Source organism: Lepidochelys kempii, chromosome 4 (assembly GCF_965140265.1).
Source record: "Lepidochelys kempii isolate rLepKem1 chromosome 4, rLepKem1.hap2, whole genome shotgun sequence".
Classification (NCBI taxonomy): Eukaryota; Metazoa; Chordata; order Testudines; family Cheloniidae; genus Lepidochelys; species Lepidochelys kempii.
In genome coordinates this window covers 17,234,369-17,254,079 of record NC_133259.1, presented here as the reverse complement: position 1 = coordinate 17,254,079, position 19,711 = coordinate 17,234,369, and the positions used below count along the sequence as shown (strand labels likewise).

General features: G+C 38.8%; 1 long non-coding RNA gene across 2 annotated transcripts in view; it reads right to left on the bottom strand.

Annotated features, from left to right (window-relative positions):
* LOC140909937 (uncharacterized) overlaps positions 1 to 19,476 on the bottom strand; it is a 149,653-nt gene extending 130,177 nt beyond the window's left edge. The window contains exons 1-3 of one of the 2 annotated variants that reach the window (XR_012158386.1): positions 19,370 to 19,476; positions 14,571 to 14,685; positions 10,028 to 10,046 (exon numbers count right to left, since the gene is read on the bottom strand). This is a non-coding gene — a long non-coding RNA (uncharacterized lncRNA). Of the gene's footprint in view, positions 1 to 10,027; positions 10,047 to 14,570; positions 14,686 to 19,369 lie in introns of those variants that run through there. The other variant, XR_012158385.1, reaches the window with a different exon arrangement.
* Between the last annotated feature and the right edge of the window lie 235 nt (positions 19,477 to 19,711).

The following is a 19,711-nucleotide window of genomic DNA, read 5'->3' as shown; positions in this document are numbered from 1 at the left end:
AAGAAAGAAAGAAAGAAAGAAAGAAAGAAAGAAAGAAAGAAAGAAAGAAAGAAAGAAAGAAAGAAAGAAAGAAAGAAAGAAAGAAAGAACAGATGCTTGCAGAGTCATGCTTATTGGCCATTGACAATTAAACTACAAATGTTAGCAGGCAGTCCTTGCCAGTTAGAAACAGTCGAGGTCAAAGGGAAACTTCTGATGACCCAATTAAAATACAAAGTCTAGTTCTCTTAAACAGCATGACCGAGGCTTTCATGTCACCAGCTTGATGTGACAGTCTACAGTCTCCTGATGGTTGCATTTCATGTTTAAGTTGTTGTCAGCTTCCCCTGGGTAACATTATCTTCTCTAGTAAATATTTTCACATGATCTACTGGAGACAAAAGCCTCTGCTTTCCTGTCTAATTCGAGCTATATTGGAGAGTACTTTGGTGATTTTTCAATGTTACAACCTATGAAAAAGATCCTTATTTCTTGCTGTAGGACTTTATTCAATTGGGGACAAAAAGGCAGAGAGAGAGAGAGAGAGAGAGAGAGGAAAAAAAAAGACGCTTTCAGTGGGTTCCTTCTGAGACGTCTCTGTGCAAGCTGGGACGCAAATTAGCACACTAGCCAATACAAGACATTTGTACATCAAGGCATCAAACAGGTGAAATAAGCAAATTCAATGCATAAAGGAAACCGAGACAATGTTTGTGGAAAGATTTATTTTTAATGGAAAGAAGGTTTGCTGTTCAGACATCCCATGAGATGCTATTCATTTACGCATAAGGAGTTATTCTTAAACTGTCCTATCTCAAAAGAAGCTATACTAGTTGCCACAAAGACACTTTATTAAGCCTATAAAGATCTCTGTTTGTCATTTAAACCATTCACATTTCCTTCCACAAATACGATTTGCCAATCCTTTCCAGTTAAAGATTTTATTTAAAAGAGAGGAAATAAAATCTGATCCAAAATATCTCACATGTAAAAGTAAATTTGGAAAGAGAACATATTAGTCTAGTAAATATGTGCCACAATATCTGCAAAATCAGCCCTATTAGAAAGGAGCACATGTTTAAATGGTCATGTCAAACAAGACTTTAATTAAGACTAATTTGATTTCCTTGCTTCAAATCAGAGCTTTGCATATGAGGAACCAAATTAGCCCACTAATCCTCGTAATATGGCTATTTTTATAGGTAATACATCTTTATGTGGCTGAACTGTTCTTTATCTAACTACTTCTTAAATTTGTGAAATGTTTTGCATCAGTTGGCAATTCTTTTGCTTTAAAAGCCGATTAATTTATTATCTCATTGATGGAAAAAGTTAATAAATATTTTATTGAAAAATGTAACTTAGTTTGCTACATTTGAAAAATAATACATATATTGCAGACAATGGACACGATTCTCTTTTCACACCAATGTAAATCAGGAGGTTCTCCATTGAAGCCACTGAATTGCACTGGTATAGAACTGGTATAAAATGTGAGGAGAATTAGGCCAGATGCGTCTTTTATTCTACACATTCATTGAGCTGCATGCTGTTTTACTGCATTGTTTAGTAAGCACTCAGAAATTATGATTTTCAGGAGAGAAGGCAAAATACTCTTACTAACTCGCATTCAACTCATTCTGATTCAGCTCAGACTTCTGGAAACTCGTATAGCCTGATTCTCCATTTCTCTGCGTCACGTATAGCTATTTATTTCAGTGCAAAGGAAGTGCAAAGTGGGTGTATGATCAGAATGGCACAGGTGCAAATAGCTACACAAGGTGCTGGACAATGGAGAATCAAGCCTTGAAGATCTCACTGGGCATGCTCACTCTCCTACTAGCATTGTATCATGTAACCCTCTCCCACTCAGTCCAATATCTACAAGGGAGAAGGGCCTAATGCACCATTGCGCTGCACCAGCTGCAGTCATTTATATCAGTCCAAAGTGAGTATAAAAATGCTACCAGACAAGAATAGCTGCATTTACACCCACTTCCCCTCATCTTGCACTCATGTAAATGGCCTACTCAAGGTGTCCACAATGATTCTGCTGGCATTCATAGAGCATCTCTTATTTGTTCTTTGAGGTTCTTGTGTTCTTTTCCTCCTGCAGTACTGAAAATGAATTAGGGCTGTCAATTAATCACAGTTAACTCACGCGATTAACTAAAAAAAAAATTAATCGTGATTAATCGCACTGTTAAACAATAGAATACCAACTGAAATTTATTAAATAGTTTTTGATATTTTCTACATTTTCAAATATATCGATTTCAATTACAACATAGACTACAAAGTGCCCAGTGCTCACTTTATATTTTTTATAACAAATATTTGCACTGTAAAAATAACAGAAGAAATAGTATTTTTCAGTTCACCTCAGACAAGTACTGTAGTGCAATCTCTTGATCATGAAAGTGCAACTTACAAATGTAGTTTTTTTGTTACATAACTGCATTAAAAAACAAAACAATATAAAACTTTAGCACCTACAAGTCCACTCAGTCCTACTTCTTGTTCAGCCAATCACTAAGAGAAACAAGTTTGTTTACATTTATGGTTGATAATGCTGCCCACTTCTTAATTGTAATGTCACCTGCAAGTGAGAACATTTGCATGGCACTGTTGTAGCTGGTGTCGCAAGATATTTATGCGCCAGATGCGCTAAAGATTCATATGCCTCTTCATGCTTCGGCCATCATTCCAGAGGGCTTCCACGCTGATGACGTTCATTAAAAAAAATGCATTCATTAAATTTGTGACTGAACTCCTTGAAGGGAGAACTGTACATCTTCTGCTCTGTTTTACGCACATTCCGCCATATATTTCATGTTCTAGCAGTCTCGGATGGTGACCCAGCACATGTTGTTCGTTTTAAGAATACTTTCACTGAAAATTTGACAAAATGCAAAGAAGATACCAATGTGAAATTTCTAAAGATAGCTACAGCACTCGACCCAACGTTTAAGAACCTGAAGTGCCTTCCAAAATCTGAGAGGAATGAGGTATGGAACATGCTTTCAGAAGTCTTAAAAGAGCAACACTAATGCAGAAACTACAGAACCCAAACCACCAAAAAAGAAAATCAACCTTCTGCTGGTGACATCTGACACAGATGATGAAAATGAACATGTGTTGGTCTGCACTACTTCGGATCATTATCAAGAAGAATCCATCATCAGCATGGACGCATATCCTCTGGAATGGTGGTTGAAGCATCAAAGGACATATGAATCTTTAGCGCATCTGGCATGTAAATATCTTGCGACGCTGGTTACAACAGTGCCAAAAGAATGCCTGTTCTCACTTTCAGGTGACAATGTAAACAAGAAGCATGCAGCATTATCTTCTACAAATGTAAACAAACTTGTTTGTTTGAGCGATTGGCTGAACAAGAAGTAGCACTGATTGGACTTGTAGACTCTAAAGTTTTACACTGTTTTATTTATGAATGCAGGGGGTTTTTTGTACATAATTCTACATTTTTAAGTTCAACTTTCATGATAAAGAGATTGTACTACAGCACTTGTATTAGATGCATTGAAAAATAAAATTTGTTTTGTTTTTTATAGTGCAAATATTTGTAATAAAAATAAATATAAAGTGAGCACTGTACACTTTGTATTCTGTGTTGTACTTGAATATATTTGAAAATGTAGGAAACATCCAAAAATATTTAAACAAATGGTATTCTATTATTTAATCGTGTGATTAATCGTGATTATTTTTTAATCGTGCGATTAATCGTGATTACTTTTTTTAATCGCTTAACAGCCCTATTTTAATATCAAGTCTCAAATTGCATTCTTTCCTTCCTTAGTGAACCTGCGCTAGGGCCAGGCATAATCTGACCCTTCATTTTGGTCAAAATTCGTCCTCTGCAATGTGAGTTTGCTACACTTCGCCATAAACTTCATTAAACTTCAAAAGGAAATCAACAGAAACTTTTCTCTGTGATGTGGACTGAAGCAAGGGTGTCCTTTGTTGTTTGCCATCTTAGTAGAACCACTAGCAATTGCTATCTGCAAACAGCTAGTTATAATTGGAATTAAGATCAATGAAAAAGAGAACAAGATAGACCCCTTTTTGCAGACAACATTGTACGCCAGTTAAGTAATGCTGAAGACTCGCTTAAATCACTAGATGCATTTCTTCAAGAACATGGTATTACCTCAGGCTTCTATATCAACATAAATAAATCAGAACCAATGCCACTGAATGAAAACCATGCTTAATTACTGGTACCTTGCTTATTATTATTTATTATTTTCATTGCAGTAGCATCTAAAGATCAGGGCACTCTTGTGCAAGGCACTGTACAGATATATAACAGAGATGAAGCCCTGCCCTGAAGCGCTCGTAGTCTAAGTAGTAATGACTGATGATTTAAATATCTGGGAATGGAACTGTCCCAAAAACATGGGCAAATTGATTTCATTCCATTTCACACCACGTCTGCAAACATTTGTGAATCCACGATGAAAAACTCTATGCAGATCTTAATAACTATTCACTAGATTCTGCCACCTTTACTTTCTTTACTCTATGGATAGCCCCTTTTATTTCAACAAAGTTATTCCTGGGATAAGGTGATACTCTACGTGAGTATGAGTGGCAGAATATAGTTCTATACTTGCCAATTAAATACTATATCTGCAACCTACCTATTCCATAGATATATAGGAAGTTTTCAAGAAATAGCACAACCTACCCCTCTCTCTCTCTTTTTGGAAGAGCTAGGTTAATCAAAATACATTTCACATGGACACTATATTTCTTTCAAATTTTACCCACGCTTATCCCAACTGATGCAATAAAGAAAAATGTACATAGAGCTTGACTGTCAGTGACAAAAGGACAGATCAGATTCATGAAAATGCAATGGAAAATGAAACTGCAGGGATTCATTTACCAAACTGGAAATTTAACAGCTAGGCAGTATACTTCTGTGCTAGGTTATGCTCTCAGGAAACTCCAGCAAATAAACTTTTCTGGCAGAATACCAAGGAAAATAACTGTAAAACTCTGGATCTTGATAATCTGATACATAATAACAATCCCAAAACACCTATATACATTTGTACAATTCCAGTTACATGGACAACTATCCTAGTACAGCAGGAAATAACTGAAGGGCTGATCCATTTCCCCTCAAAGTCAAATGCCTAGATATACTTTCAACTGGGTGGTGGGATTTATTCCAAGATAAAATGACCCTCATTTTAAAAAATGTAATCTGAAAGACTAGGCAGAAATTATAAATGTATTCCTAAAAGGGGTCATATCAAGACTAGAAAACTAAATATAATCTCTGACATAGATATTTCTATAGGTATCTCCAAAGCAGACATTTCTTTTATGTGCTAAATGCAACAGAAAATACTTTGTTAAGCAAATCTTTACTTGAGATCTCCCTTCTGAACTAGCACAGGTCAAAATATCATCCATGTGGAGTGTGCCACATACTGATTGCTATACAATTCTTCAAAAGATCAAGCTGCTAAGGAACCTTACATGTTAGACTTACTTATCCTGGATGAAAAGCAATGGGAAAAAAGTTGGGATTGAAACTCCTATACAGGACAGGGAAGTGTCCCCACCAATTGTATGTAAATTCATGGGCCAATTTGTGACTCTTTTATTCACACTGGTCATCAGTTACTCACATGATTAGTCCCTCTGACTACAGTGCATTGAGTAATTGCTCACCAATGTGGGGTAGGTGTTCTCTGTCTGTCACACGGTAAATAAAACAGTAACAAAAGCTCCAATGACAGGTTTCAGAGGGGTAGCCGTGTTAGTCTGTATCAGCAAAAACAACGAGGAGTCCTTGTGACACCTTAGAGACTAACGAATTTATTTGGGAATAAGCTTTCGTGGGCTATAACCCACTTCATCGGATGCATGGAGTGGAAAATACAGTAGATAGGTATAAATACACAGAACATGAAAAGATGGCAGTTGCCTTACCGAGTGGGGGGTCAGTGCTAATGAGGCTGATTCAATTAGGGTGGATTTGACCCATTTCCAACAGTTGACAAGAAGGGGTGAATATCAACAGAGGGAAAATTACTTTTCGTAGTGATAAGTTTTTATAACTCATGTTTTTCATCAATATCTCAGCCTGATCCTGGATCCTCCTTGACTTACCTTAGTAGTCCTTAGTCATTCACTGGAACCCTCAAGTTGACCCCCAACACCCTGGCTGCCTGTGCTGTCGCTCATGGCTCCCCTACCCATTCGCCACAATCCTCCGGGAACTCCCGTGAATTGAGGAACACGAATGTCTCCCCATACAACAGGATCTCAGCAATATCCCTCACCACCGCTTGAAGTCACACAAGCACTTTTGGACCTATGCACTTAACCTTCGACAATGTGACTTCAACCCTGATGAAGCTTGGAAGGCCGAATGGAGTTCACAAAGAGTCACAAACAAAACACCTTGTGAAAGACCTAATGCAGAAGATCCCTGGCTTCTATCTTCCATGACACTTATGGGCAACTCTAAACCACATCCACAGAAACCAAGGCAGATGTGAGTACTTGATGCACAAATGGAAAATTAAAGACTCTCCAGTATGCAACTGTGGTCACCCAGAACAGACCCTGGAACATTTAAAGACTCAATGCCCAATTCACAAATATGAAGGTGGCATCACGGCAATACAGTCCTCTACTCCTGACACAATTATCTGGCTTAACCACCTAAAGGTAAAATTACAGTTGTTGCTCTACATCTGCATCAGCCATACGAAGAAGTCGTCATACAAATATTGACTTTAGCAAGACTAGTTATGCAAGTAAAGTGTTAGAGAATCAGGCCCCTGGAGCTCTCCTTAAAAGGGTATGGATTCATAACCCCTATGAATACTGTGTTTCAGGCATCATAGCTAATATAAACTACTCTGACAAGATGACAGTTCGTAATGGTCATGAAGCAGCTATTTTATACCCCTAACTATTATAAACTCCACAAAGGAGTCAACAGAGTTTATAGTATTTATGAATGGGCTATTTCTGGATTTACAGCTATTACAATCCCCATAGTGAAACAGAGAGAGATTATATTATGAAGTCCATGAACTACTGTAGCAATTGCTGGGAAGACAGATATTACAAACACCATGGAGACGCCAACAGAGTATATAATGGCGATGATCTGGTATTCTCAGAAAGTCGTATTGTTAATTTCCAATATTTCTGCTAGTATTAATTATTTTCAAATAGCAACTGGCAATATTTCAATAACAACCAACGTATCATAGCAACTGTTTCAGAAGAATCTAACTATGGAGTCATTGCCTGTGCTCCATAACGTATGCTTACACATTTCAAATACATTTCTATTTTTAAGCAAAATATCTGAATCAGTTTCCTCTGCATTACCTGCCAAGAGCTAAGGTTTCATGATCCCCTGCTAAAGTTAAGGACATCACAGCCATCCAATATAGTGGAAGGACTGCAGCTTTGGCTGCTCTTGACATCATCAGTGTTCAGAGGAGAAAACTGGAACCCTGAACTCAGATCTTGATAGGTAAATAGGAAGGATACCCTGATTTTCAAATACAGTTGAGTCCATGTAATTTTGACATGCTTAATGGAAAATCCGACTCCATGATAACATTTTTTCTATACACCAAATTTTGCGTGCACTAATTCATTAATGGCATTATGCCTAAGAGGTGACATAGTGGCTAAGCTCCCCAAGAGCTCCAGAAGACATTAGGGCTTCTGCAGGGCCTGTATAGCTCCACAGAACCTCTTAACATGGATCTGTGCCTGATAGGCACAATCTAGCCCTGTATCTTTGAAATATCACAAAACTAACTGTGTTGCAAACTGTACTATGCTATGTAATCATGTGCAGTTGTCTGTGCTGTGTCTTTAGTTTTTGTCTACACAGGAGAAGGGAGGGTGATTCCCAGCATGGGTAGACAGACACTCACTAGCTCTGCTTGAGCTGGTGTGCTAAAATAGCAGTGTGACCATGATATGACCATGATCACGTAAACTGCTTAAGTACGAACTCACCTGATCCCCTAAGTATATACTTGGGCGGCTAGCCTGAGCCACTGTGGCCACATTACTATAAATAAAATTAATGGAATGATTGGACGTTGAATAGCTCAGAAGAAAAGAAATAAGAATATGGAGTATAGAATCTGGTCAGGTCAAAAGTGATTATTGTCTCATGCTTGTTCAACTGCCCATATGACACGAGTGAAGTTGGTTGAAAACCCCATTTTTTCCTGTGACAAACTTAGAATGAAAATAGTTCATTAGAAATGCTTCATTTGAAATGTTCTGATTTTTCATGGAAATAATTCTGAAAATAAAAATGGTTTCATTTATGTCAATTTGAATCCAATTTTTTGTTTTAACTTATTTGACATTGAAATTTTAATTTAATTTTGGCTTTCAAAATTTTGAATCTTTTTATTTTCTGCTCCCCCTCTTTTTTCTCTATATTTCTTTGCCACTGAATGCAGTGGAATGAATAATGCTTGGGGTTTTCCCTCCCCATGCTTTCTTCTTTCTTTTTCAACTTTTCTCAATCTGTAACTTTTCAACAGAAAATGAAAATCAGAAAAATGGAAATGTGAAAAAAACCCTCAGCATCATTCATCTCTTTCATTCAGTGGCGACTAGGGAAAAAGGGAGAGAAAAAGGAAAAAAATAAAAATCCACAAATTCATTTAACTGAGAAATTTCCCATTGAAAAAAATATCGAGAAAAATTATCAAAACATTTTCCCATAAATATTTTAGTTTTGACAAAATCCTATTTTCCATCAGAAAAAAAATTCAGTTAAAAAATTTCAATCAATGCTAAGTGTGGTGGTCTCACTCTATTTGCTACTGAGCAGGTGTCTGAATCATAAAACCTACCAACACAACTGGAATTAATTGGAATCTCGTTAAACAGAGAGGCTAAAGACTGAATAAATCAGCATGGAATCAGTACTATTATTTTACCCCTAGCAGTGATCCTTCCCAGTCAGGCATATTGGCAAGTCCTGTTCTGTAGACTTTACAGTGATAGTAACTTAAGAAATGACCAAGCAGAGTAGATAGGATGGTCAGTCTCCCCAGCTGTCAAGCTGACAGAATTAACATTTAACAGAATTAAATTCAAGTACAGAATATATAGCATTGTACCATGTACACTAAATCTCATCAAAATTGGTGAATTTTGTAGGGTTTAAAATGATTACATGCACACGCTTGCAAATAATTGACATCCAATGAGCCATTCTGCATTGACTTACTTCTCATAAAACTCCATTGTCTTCAAAGGGAATTTATAAGGTGCATGTCAACACAGGATTTGGCACCATGTAGAATATGCCTTATGGAGCATGTGGTATATGCAGCATTTTTTCCCCAGTATATACTGTGGGGAATCATCAAGCAGAACAAAGGGCATGATGTGACCTTAATAGAGAAGGCAAAAGGAGCAGAACCTACTCTTTGTGAATAAGAAAGTAAATCCAGGCCCACCATGATCAGAATCTTTACATGGTTTGCAAATATGTGTTTTCAGTTTGCAGGACCCCCAAAACCCAATTACCTGGTGAATGACTGCATCTAAGACTCAAATCAGGACCACCGTGGTCGTTAGAGATTCTCCCAGGTGATCTCAAAAGGAACCTCTTTTGCATACCCTTCTCTCCACTTCATCTTAGCCAATAGGAATTGTGCTAAGCTTGTCTCAGCAGCTCTTTGAACCTCTCACAGTTTGTACTCTCTCACCTATTCAATATTCTGTCATTTTCAACATTTCCATTGCAAAAATGAAATTTCACATGGAAAATAAATTTGTTAGTCTCTAAGGTGCCACAAGTGCTCCTTTTCTTTTTGCAAACCTTAGTGCTGTTTTTTTTTCAAAAATTAAAGAGAAAAGGAAGGAGATTAACAGTGATTAAAAGAGTTGAGGCTGAAAAGAACCTGGGGTATTATGAAATTCCCCTCTGTACCCATCATACCTTCCCTCTCCATCCTCCCCGGAAAAACGAAAAAGGCATCTTGAAATCTGAGAGAAATGCCGGTGGATGTCAAACACTGAAAGGCAAAGATCACAGGCTGCAGTGGAGATGGCAGGGCTCTGAGCAGTGCCAAGAGCAAGTGATGCATAAAATCATTAAATGTGAAGGGCTGGGCAACAGTGCCTAGACTTATCTGGAAGTTTAATCAGAGAGAAGAATTGCAAAAGAAAAGAATAGAGACGGCTGAAAGCTGCAAAGTTATGTGTTTGACCTTTTTATAACAAACTCCCCCTGACCGGGAGGAAGATTAAAAAAAAAAAAAAAAAGTGCCAAGGCAATCTCAGTGCATCATCATTGCTATTTTCAAATGAGTATACACTTATGTCTCTCTCTCTCTCTTTTGTTTTTTCAGGAATGCAGATGAAGTCAGAAGGCCTGCTGGAAGTTAACCTAACATGATTTCCTATAGAGGTGACTGGCTTCCCCTTATAGCTCAGAAAAACTGCAGAAAGCTTACAAGGAGTGTTTAGGCCAAGCAACACAATGACACATATGTAAGAGCAACAAGCATAACTGGGTGGGCATTGGGGGTATGCTTTAAATGTTGTTGTGTGGATCAGTGGGTTGGCTTCTTGCTAGTGGTTCCCAATTTGGCTCAATGACTCCTTGAAAATAGACCAAGTCACAGACAGACACCAAATTCTATTCAGAAATACTTGAAGGGTTAGATAGGCACATCCCTTGCTAGGGGGGCACGAGAAACTACACCTACAGGGGACCTCAGGGAAGGCGTGTCTGTTAAGTAAGCATAAACCCTCTCTGCACTCCCCAGTGTGTGTGGCAGGGGGAGGGAGGGCAGGCAGGGTGGGCATTCTGCACCATTTTTTAAGTGCGGAGATGCCATGGCTCTCCCTTCTCCCAAACTCCTTTGGGGCAGTATAGGACTTAGCGGTTCAGTGAGGAAGCAGGCTTATCCTCCTCCAAGGACAGGGAATGCAATGGTCCCTGGAGCTATTAGCATTTAATACCAGATTTGGATCTGACCTGGAAATAAAAACCCAGCTGCTCATACAGTATGTCAGTGGGTTCCAAATCAGAGAACCCATGTACGTTTAGCAATCTCTCTCTTTACTTCAGAGGCCATCCTGAATGACACATATGCTGATGATAATAATACCACCCATGGCTTCGCTACCTCTAGCCAATAATGGGCAGCTTTTCAAAAGAGCTCATCTCCCAGCAGCTTCTATTGTTCTCAGTGGGAATGCAGGGCACTTTTGAAAATCAGGCCACTTCATTTAGGTGCCTAAATGGGAGTTGAGCTCTTTTGGAAATCTGGCCATAAAATCAGTCGTGCTCCTGCCGAAGTCGATGGTACAACTCCCGCTGACTGTAGTGAGAGCAAGCCCAGGACCAAACAATATGTTTTTATTGGGATAGTCTTCCTCATGCTTCACCCCCCCCCCCCCCACACACACACACCCACTGTCCTGAAGGCGGAGATGGAGGCAATAGATGGGGGATTCAGAAGCAGCTGAGGAATTTCAAGGGATCTGGAGATGTTACAACATTGCAATAAACCTGAGTGCATCCAGCAGAGCATAAGGGTATATCTATACTGCAAATAAACACCCATGACTGGCCCATGTCAGGGGGCTCAGGCTGCAGGGCTGTGGCAGAGACCCCGTAGATCCCCTTCCTTACAGAAGAGGGGTGATCAGTGTGTGGAAGACCCCACCATGTGTGAATTCCCTGGGGCACAAGGTAGGCCAGCATTAACTTGATTGAATGAGGAGTGTTCAGAAATCAGAAAGAGGGCAACGAAGGAAGGCATTCAGCCCTGGTTCTGACCTTCCTCTGTTTGTAGAAAGCAGCTCCATAAAGCTGTGGACAATCAGCTCATCCAAATTTGCCCTAACATTTATACAAAGCAAAAACATACCCCATGTCAACTCAGAGTTGACCACATTCTTCCACAAGCACAACACAGCTACAGAAATCATGTAAGCAGAAGAATGGCATAAATGTCAGGTTTAAATCTAGCATAATGAAAAACCTCAATATCCCATTTAAAATGCTAGCATCTGGCCAGAGAGCCTGGCCTCCAATTCTGCCAGTTGATATTAGTGATGACATTGAAACCACACAGACTGTTTAACTTTCCTAGAGCCATGACAAGATCTGCTGGGGCCTTACAAATGGCGGCAAAGGGAAGGAGGAGAAAAAGACTTACTCCGCACAACAGAACTACGCTTTAATAATGCGATTTGATCAATGGAAAGGTACAGTAAGGGTGCACCAGTCACAGGAAGGAAAATCTTTTGCTGCACAAACTCTTTTGGAGCCAAAAACAACTGGGAGGCAAGGGGTCTTCTTCAGACTCTTCCCACATCACCAGTTGTAAAGCAGAACACAAGGGGACGAGTTGGAATTTCCTGGCATGTGTATTGACACCTTTTGATATTATACTAGATTACTGAAGAAGTCACAGAAAATAGAATAAAATAGGTTGGAGCACAATCCCAGATTTGGGTGGGAATCTACTATGCCAGCTTCCTCATCTTCCAAATTAAAAAAACAATCTGACAAAACCTCATTAGAATTCTACAGCTCTTTGTGAAATGAAACTGAATTATCACATTGATACATTTCACAGGGTCTGCAGTGACGAACAATGGTAAACAGAATGACTTAATCTCCCCTTCCTCCCCAAATGATGAAGGACTCCATTTTCAAAAATTACTAGTGGTTTTGGGTACCTCTGTTTTTCGGTGCCCAGTTTGAGACACTCTAAAGACGCTTAGTTTTCAGAGCATTGGTGTGTTCAGCACCTTTTGAAAACCAGGCCCTTTGAAGGTCTGAAACTGACAGCAAATAATTGAGGCATCTTAGTCACTAGTCATTTTGGAAAAGTTAGCATGAACAACAGCTGGATCTAACTCATGCCCATGACAGCATGTGCAAAACTGTGACCAGATGGAAGTCGGTTATGCAACAAGCAAAGGAAAGTTCACCACCACCCACTAGTCATCTAAAATAAAAAAAAATTAAAAATGGTTATAATGAGAAGAAACAGTAGGTCACACACAACTGGCCAGCGTGATATCCATGCAATCCAAGTGGCAGAATACCAAAGAGCATCCATTCTCAGGGCAAAATAAGGCCTGTGGGGTTCTTGTGAAGTTATGATGATATCTAACTGAAGTTTGAATGTGAAAGTACAGTCCAAGGTGATGTCACAGCCTTTTCTAAATCTCTGCTAATTGGATTGTAATAGTAGTATTCACTTTTGTTTTCATAACACCACCACGTGGTCTCTGCACCCACCGGGGTTCACAATGTTAATTTTTCTGACTCTTTGTCAAATTGCGTCAGGTGTAGCCTACTAGTAAGTTACCAAAACAGCACCACACAATGATTAAAGTGAACAGCAACTGTGCTGAAATGTTTGAAACTATACAATTATCACCTGCTGATGACACAAGAAAGTATAAGGCGAGGAAGATCTCTTTCTTTCTCCCTTCTCCTTTTATAGGTTTGCTGATGAAACATGAACCTGCAGTTTCATGCGTTTACTTATCATTCTAGTTACGGAGAGAACCCACAGAGCAAGTGTGTTTTCTTTGAACTTTACTGTCCTCAAATCTGACCATAGTATCAAAGCTCTCAATGCACATGACACAGTGGGTTCTGTTTGGCCACTGGCTCTCCTTGCAGCTGTGCTGAGTGCTCAGTGGGGAACATGTCTGTTCCCACAAAGAATTTAACAAATTAACTATGAACAAAGTAGCCTGGAAATGACATAGATTGACACATGCTGTGTCATGCCAAGAAGCAGCTTATTAGTTTGTTGTTTTCACAAATACAAAAGGAAAATTCCCAGGACCATCTAAATATATGGAAATGTTTCCATGTTTAGAAAAGAATGCAGTTGTTGGAGGGGGGATATGGGAAGTACAATAGTATAGATGAAAAGATAGATGGTGTCTGACAAGAATCCTAGAAAACAATGACATTTGCAGTAAAAATAGGAAAAACTACCTCCTTGATATGATGACGGAGGAGGGGAATTTATGTTATTTGGGTTTATTTCATACCCAAGGAAGACGTTAAAGATGAAAGTGGGAAAAGTCTTCTACAGTTTTTGTTTGAAAGGTGCACGGAAAAGAATCCCATACACTCAAGGACATCTATGTCTTTCAGTTTGTTCCTAGCACTGCTGTGAAGTAGCTATGTGCTAGGAGTTCATTCTTGTTAGTGACATGCAAATGAGCATTCCTACTTCGCTTCCATAATTCCATTATCCAACACCATACCTGCATGGGACTTAAGCACATCGTTAAGTGCTTCAATAACTAGGGATGGGACTTAGTACTTTGCTGTATCATGGCCTAAATCCTTAAACAAAAAAAAAAAAACAACAACAACAAAGTCGTATGTATTGGTATTTTCTGAAACTTCCTACATTTTATATAGGACAATTAGTACAATGTCACATAAAATTAGCTTGTTTATAAGCGGTCATTAAAAGTGATTAGCCGCTAGTAGAAATCAGTAAAAATAGTATTTAAGATAAAGCATAACAAATCATGCGACTAACCTGGACATCATTCAGGAATGTGAAAGGTTTGTTTGGTGATCACACATTGTTACAGAACAGCTGAGTGGCGTACAGTTTCAAAGTGGTGATGTAGATGTATTAATAGTAGAACTACCTGAATACAGAAAAAAAAGGTTTCAGAGTAGCAGCCGTGTTAGTCTGTATTCGCAAAAAGAAAAGGAGGACTTGTGGCACCTTAGAGACTAACCAATTTATTTGAGCATGAGCTTTCGTGAGCTACAGAAAGCTCACGCTCAAATAAATTGGTTAGTCTCTAAGGTGCCACAAGTCCTCCTTTTCTTTTTACAGAAAAAAAAGTTATTCTTATATAAATTATTTGACAAAAGGCCAAATTAAGAGCAATTGGGAGGCACAATCGGCCCAAGGCTTCTAATGTTCACTTCCTTGTTTGTGCTGGTACTAGCAGAGCAAAGAATGCTGACTGCGGGGAAACATTTGCTGTTTATCCAGCTGCAGGGAGCATAATAGTGTAAAACACTGTTTTTGTCTAGGCCCTACAGAAACATTGGTTGTTGTTTTTTTAATTTCTCAGCAACAGAGTAGTACATTTAATTTTATTTTAAATGCTTCCCATAAATGTAAGACATTCCTCATCAGTTTCTAAGTATTTTAGGGCCATACAGATTGTTATGACAAAAAATGCTCATTCTACTGTTGTCTTTCTAGCCTGACAGCCAATCCATTTTTTCCACTTGTTGCATCTTCTCATAAGCTTAAATTGTGAGCACTCTGGGGTGGGAACTGCCTATGTACTTGTACAGTGCCTAGCACATGAGATCCCTTTAATATCATTTTATTATTCCTACTGTGGCAGTTCCTAGGAATTCCAGAGATCAGGGTCTCATTGTTCTTGGCACTGTACTAACTATCTAGGATTTAGATAATATGCAACAGGTGAATAAAATAGACATGTAAGTAAGACGGGGAGACAAAACAACAACAGGGGTAGGATCTTGCAGCACATGTTATTTGTCACAGTAGTTGTCACACGAAACAAGATCTGTGATCGGGGCCAAAAGGCACTATCATAGTACAAATAAACAACAGGAATAATAGTAGGCCCATAAGGCCCAAAATACAGTGAAAATGCCACGCCATCGTGGTGTAGGGAGCGATTGCAGAGAGCCTTATGCACTGGTAGCACAGCCGGGCTGTCTTGCCAGCGAACTGCCACTCCTTGCCAGGTATGGGGCTGGCACAGGGTATGTCCTTCCTGGAATGGAGGGAAACCAGGAGGGTTGTGATTCAGTCGCAATCTGCTTCCGAGGCTACTCCTGGGGCAGTGCAGCTACAGGCTGCTCCATACATGGGACAAGCCATAACTGAGACATACAAAGCCGTAAGACACACAAAATCAAATTATTTATAAACTATAAAACTTGGAATTTTATGGAATTAATTTTTAATCCATTTCCCCATTGTAATCTGTATATCTATATCACTCAGCACAAAAGGATGGATATTTCCGAATCCAAGGTTCTTATTCCAATGGAACATTCAACCTCCTGCAATCCTTTCTTGTACACGTAAGTAATCTAGTTGAAGTAAGTGGAATTATTCACAGGAGTAGGGATTATCCTGTGAGTAAGGACTGTAGGATTTGGCTCCATATTACTGTAATATATATTTTGTACATATTTGTATATATTTACAGTATATTTTGGCTGATGAACATGCCGGTGTATTGTATTTTAAGGTACAAAGAATGAATGTTTTCCAATGTACATTTTATATAGGGTGAAAAAATATTTTTGGTTGACATGACCTGGATTTATTTATTGACTGATTGCTAAATATATTCTGTGAATGAAAAAGCAAAAATTATCCAAGACTCTACTTTGCTCTGGTGTCCCCCTGAACTTATTTCTTTGTTTTCATTATGAAAGAGGTAAGGCAGAGATAGAGCTCAACAGTTAAGGAGAGGTCATTTTGATGCATTCTCTAATAACAACTCCTACCCTCGTTGCAGCTGTAGAGGTAACACATTCTGTCTTATGGGGAGGGGTAGCCAACAAATTGTTACAGCTTAATCTTTTCTTGTCAAATCTAGACCATATTTTATTTCACAGAATCAGAAACAATATCTCAGAACACTTGCTAGAGGTTGAGGGCTTCCAGGTTTGAGGAAAACAGGGCAATTTCACAGGACATTTCAATCCAACTATAGATTTGGACTATTAATGGAGAAGTTAATGAAAACAAGGCCTAAAAAAATCAGAACTAGCTATGAGTCAGCATTGTAGATATTCTGAGGCTGAATAATTTATTGTTTTCATCAGCCGGTAGGCAAAGGAGAGCACTCTACAGTACCCTTTAGAAAACAAAATGCATTTCCCCCAGAAGATGAATATTTAAAAATACAGGCATGGAAAAAATAAGATTTAGCCATTTGGAAAGGAGAAGGGGAGGGTAAATTAAAATTTCATCAATTGGGTAATGAATTGCACATGACACACATAACTATTAGACTATTTCCAAATATAATTTGAGTTGTTTACACATGGCCAGCTAGCAGAGAAGGTCAAATGATTTGTTACAAGTAATATTAATTACAAATGTAGACCCTTTTTTCCATTTTCAGAATGTTCATTAACTGATCTTGGCTTCTATACGTGAATTTATTATTCATAACTATTTGCTGGATAATTTGCACAAACAGCTTCCAGACCCTTTGAAAGCTAGGCAGTGTAAACACATCAGAATTTTTTTTTTAAAATGGCCAAAAAGGATCCATTTGAGTTTAACAGGAAGTTCCTCATGGGTTCTTATTTTATTTGAATCAATTCATCCATCCACACAGATAACACACATTCTTCTTTGTAGGACAAGGCACAAAGCCACTTCAAGGAGCAGCTTTGGTCCCTTATTATCTTGGCTTCAATACCATGTTGGTAATGGGCAGCCACATGGGAAAGGAGACATGGGAAGAAAGCTCCTAGAGAGTAGAAATGGGCAGCAAAGACTGACATGGGACAGAGATGTGGAGAGAAGGTGAAGTCTATGTTTTAATGCCTGCAGTCATTGTATTCTTGTTAACAATAACAATAATAATAGTTAACAGAGCTGCTTTTAAAATGATGAGACTAATGCCCTGCAACATCTATGACTGAGAGTTCTGGAGACCTGACTCCCCTGTGATGACTTGCTGCCGAGGAAGCAGCATTGCGAGCTTCCCCATACCATCCTGGCAATGTTCCTCAACCGTGACTAGACCTATCCTGACCTAACTCACCTCTACAGATCAGAGGGCACAACCATTCAATCCCTGACATATCTGCTGCAACATCAGGCAAGGATGTTACTTAGAGTCAATTACCATGGTGATTTTTACAATGTGGACACTATACTTAGAACACCAAACTCACCTCAGATAGACTATTGAACACTCAGCAGAAGGGAATAACTTTCTATTGCTATTAGTCTGGGATGTATTTGAACTGGTGACCAAGAGCTACACAGGAACAGGGATTGACATGTTGGATCAGACCAGTGGTCCATGTAATCCAGCATCCTGTCACTGACAGTGACCAGTACCAGATGCATCAGAGGAAGGTGCAAGAAACCCCGCAGAAAGCAGTTATGGAGTAACATACCTTAGGGAAAATTTCCTCCTAAACTCCCAATAGTAAGAGATTGGGTTATCCCTCAAAATATCTCACAACCCCAATCACACTCCTCCCCTCAATACCGTGCTCCTTTCAGCTCTTACATTGTTATTAGAGATAAAAAGAAAAGTGGAACTGCTGTATTGCTCTCAAATGGCTCTTAGGATAGCAATAAAAACAACAGGTCAAATCCTTCAGTCCTTGTTCAACAAGAACCATGGGATTTAGCTCTACATGATCTATTTTTTCCAGTGGAGTCTTCAGACAGACAGACACTACATATGTGTCTATAACAATACATAGTAATAGCACACAGTAGGGTCTACTAAACGAAATCCTCAGCTGGTGTAAATCACCACACACCTCCACTGACTTCGGTGAAACTGCACCAATTTACACCAGGTGAGAATCTAGCCTAATGTACCTTTCAACCAGTTATCATTGCACATTTTGTATCTAATTTGCCACTGTATTAACTCCAGCTCTATGTCAGTGTAACTCCTCAGAAGTGAAACTGGAGTCACACTGTGGTTAAACAAGCCCCTTCCCTTTTGCTAAACAAAGGTAGATTTCAAGAGATGCTCCGAGTATGGACTGCCCTGTTGTAATTTGTATTTGCTTTAAACAAAATGATCTGGGCATTTTTGTAAGAAGAACAGTTGCACATCTGTATTTATCCATTGCATAGTTATCTGAATGTGTTTGGAATCAGATTTATTAGAACCTTATCCGTCCCTTTTTTGTCCAGGATGGGCTTGAAACATACATATAACAAGGCAGAGAGAGAAAAGGAACAAAGAATGCTTGGAGGGATGATTAAGTGCCTCTGAATTTACACAGTGAAATATGGACAGTTTAAATGTCTCAGCTATTTGCTTCTTTTCAGCTTGTGAGCAGTTTCGAACACCCCATGCTGCTCTAAGATTAATTGAGTCCTACATGCTTTTAGCCTGCTTGGGGTACCAAGGAGAAAGGATTGCCACAGAACCTGTATTTGCCAAAGAAAAGAGACTCTCTCATTAATGTATGATTAATAGCCATTTGTGAAACGATTAATTAGTCATTTTGTCAGTAAACTTAGCCAACGTACATGCCTTTGCCAGGCTACAAGTTTGCCTTTAAAAAAAAAAAAGAAAAAGAAGAAAAAATAAGTTTCCCTCCTCTCACACCTACAAAAAAGTCTTTGCATATTCTGGTCTTGTCTGATTTCATCTGGCCTGTCTTTAAGAACAACATCTCCGGAATGGAGGCTCTCCAGCATGATTGATGGCTTCTCTTTCTATCTGCAAGTTGAAAATTTAGAAAAGAAAAAAAAAGGTATTTTTCATAGGTTTTGCTGCTTATTGGTATAAGAGTTATTTCCACTTTGCTGCAGAATTGATTTGCAACATTGGCATATGAGTTTGTATATTTTTTGCACTGGCCCATCACAAAGTATAAGTCAGCAAATCTTCTGTAGCATGATAGATTGTGGAAATGAGAGGCTCATGACATTGTTTACCATCAAAGGCAGAA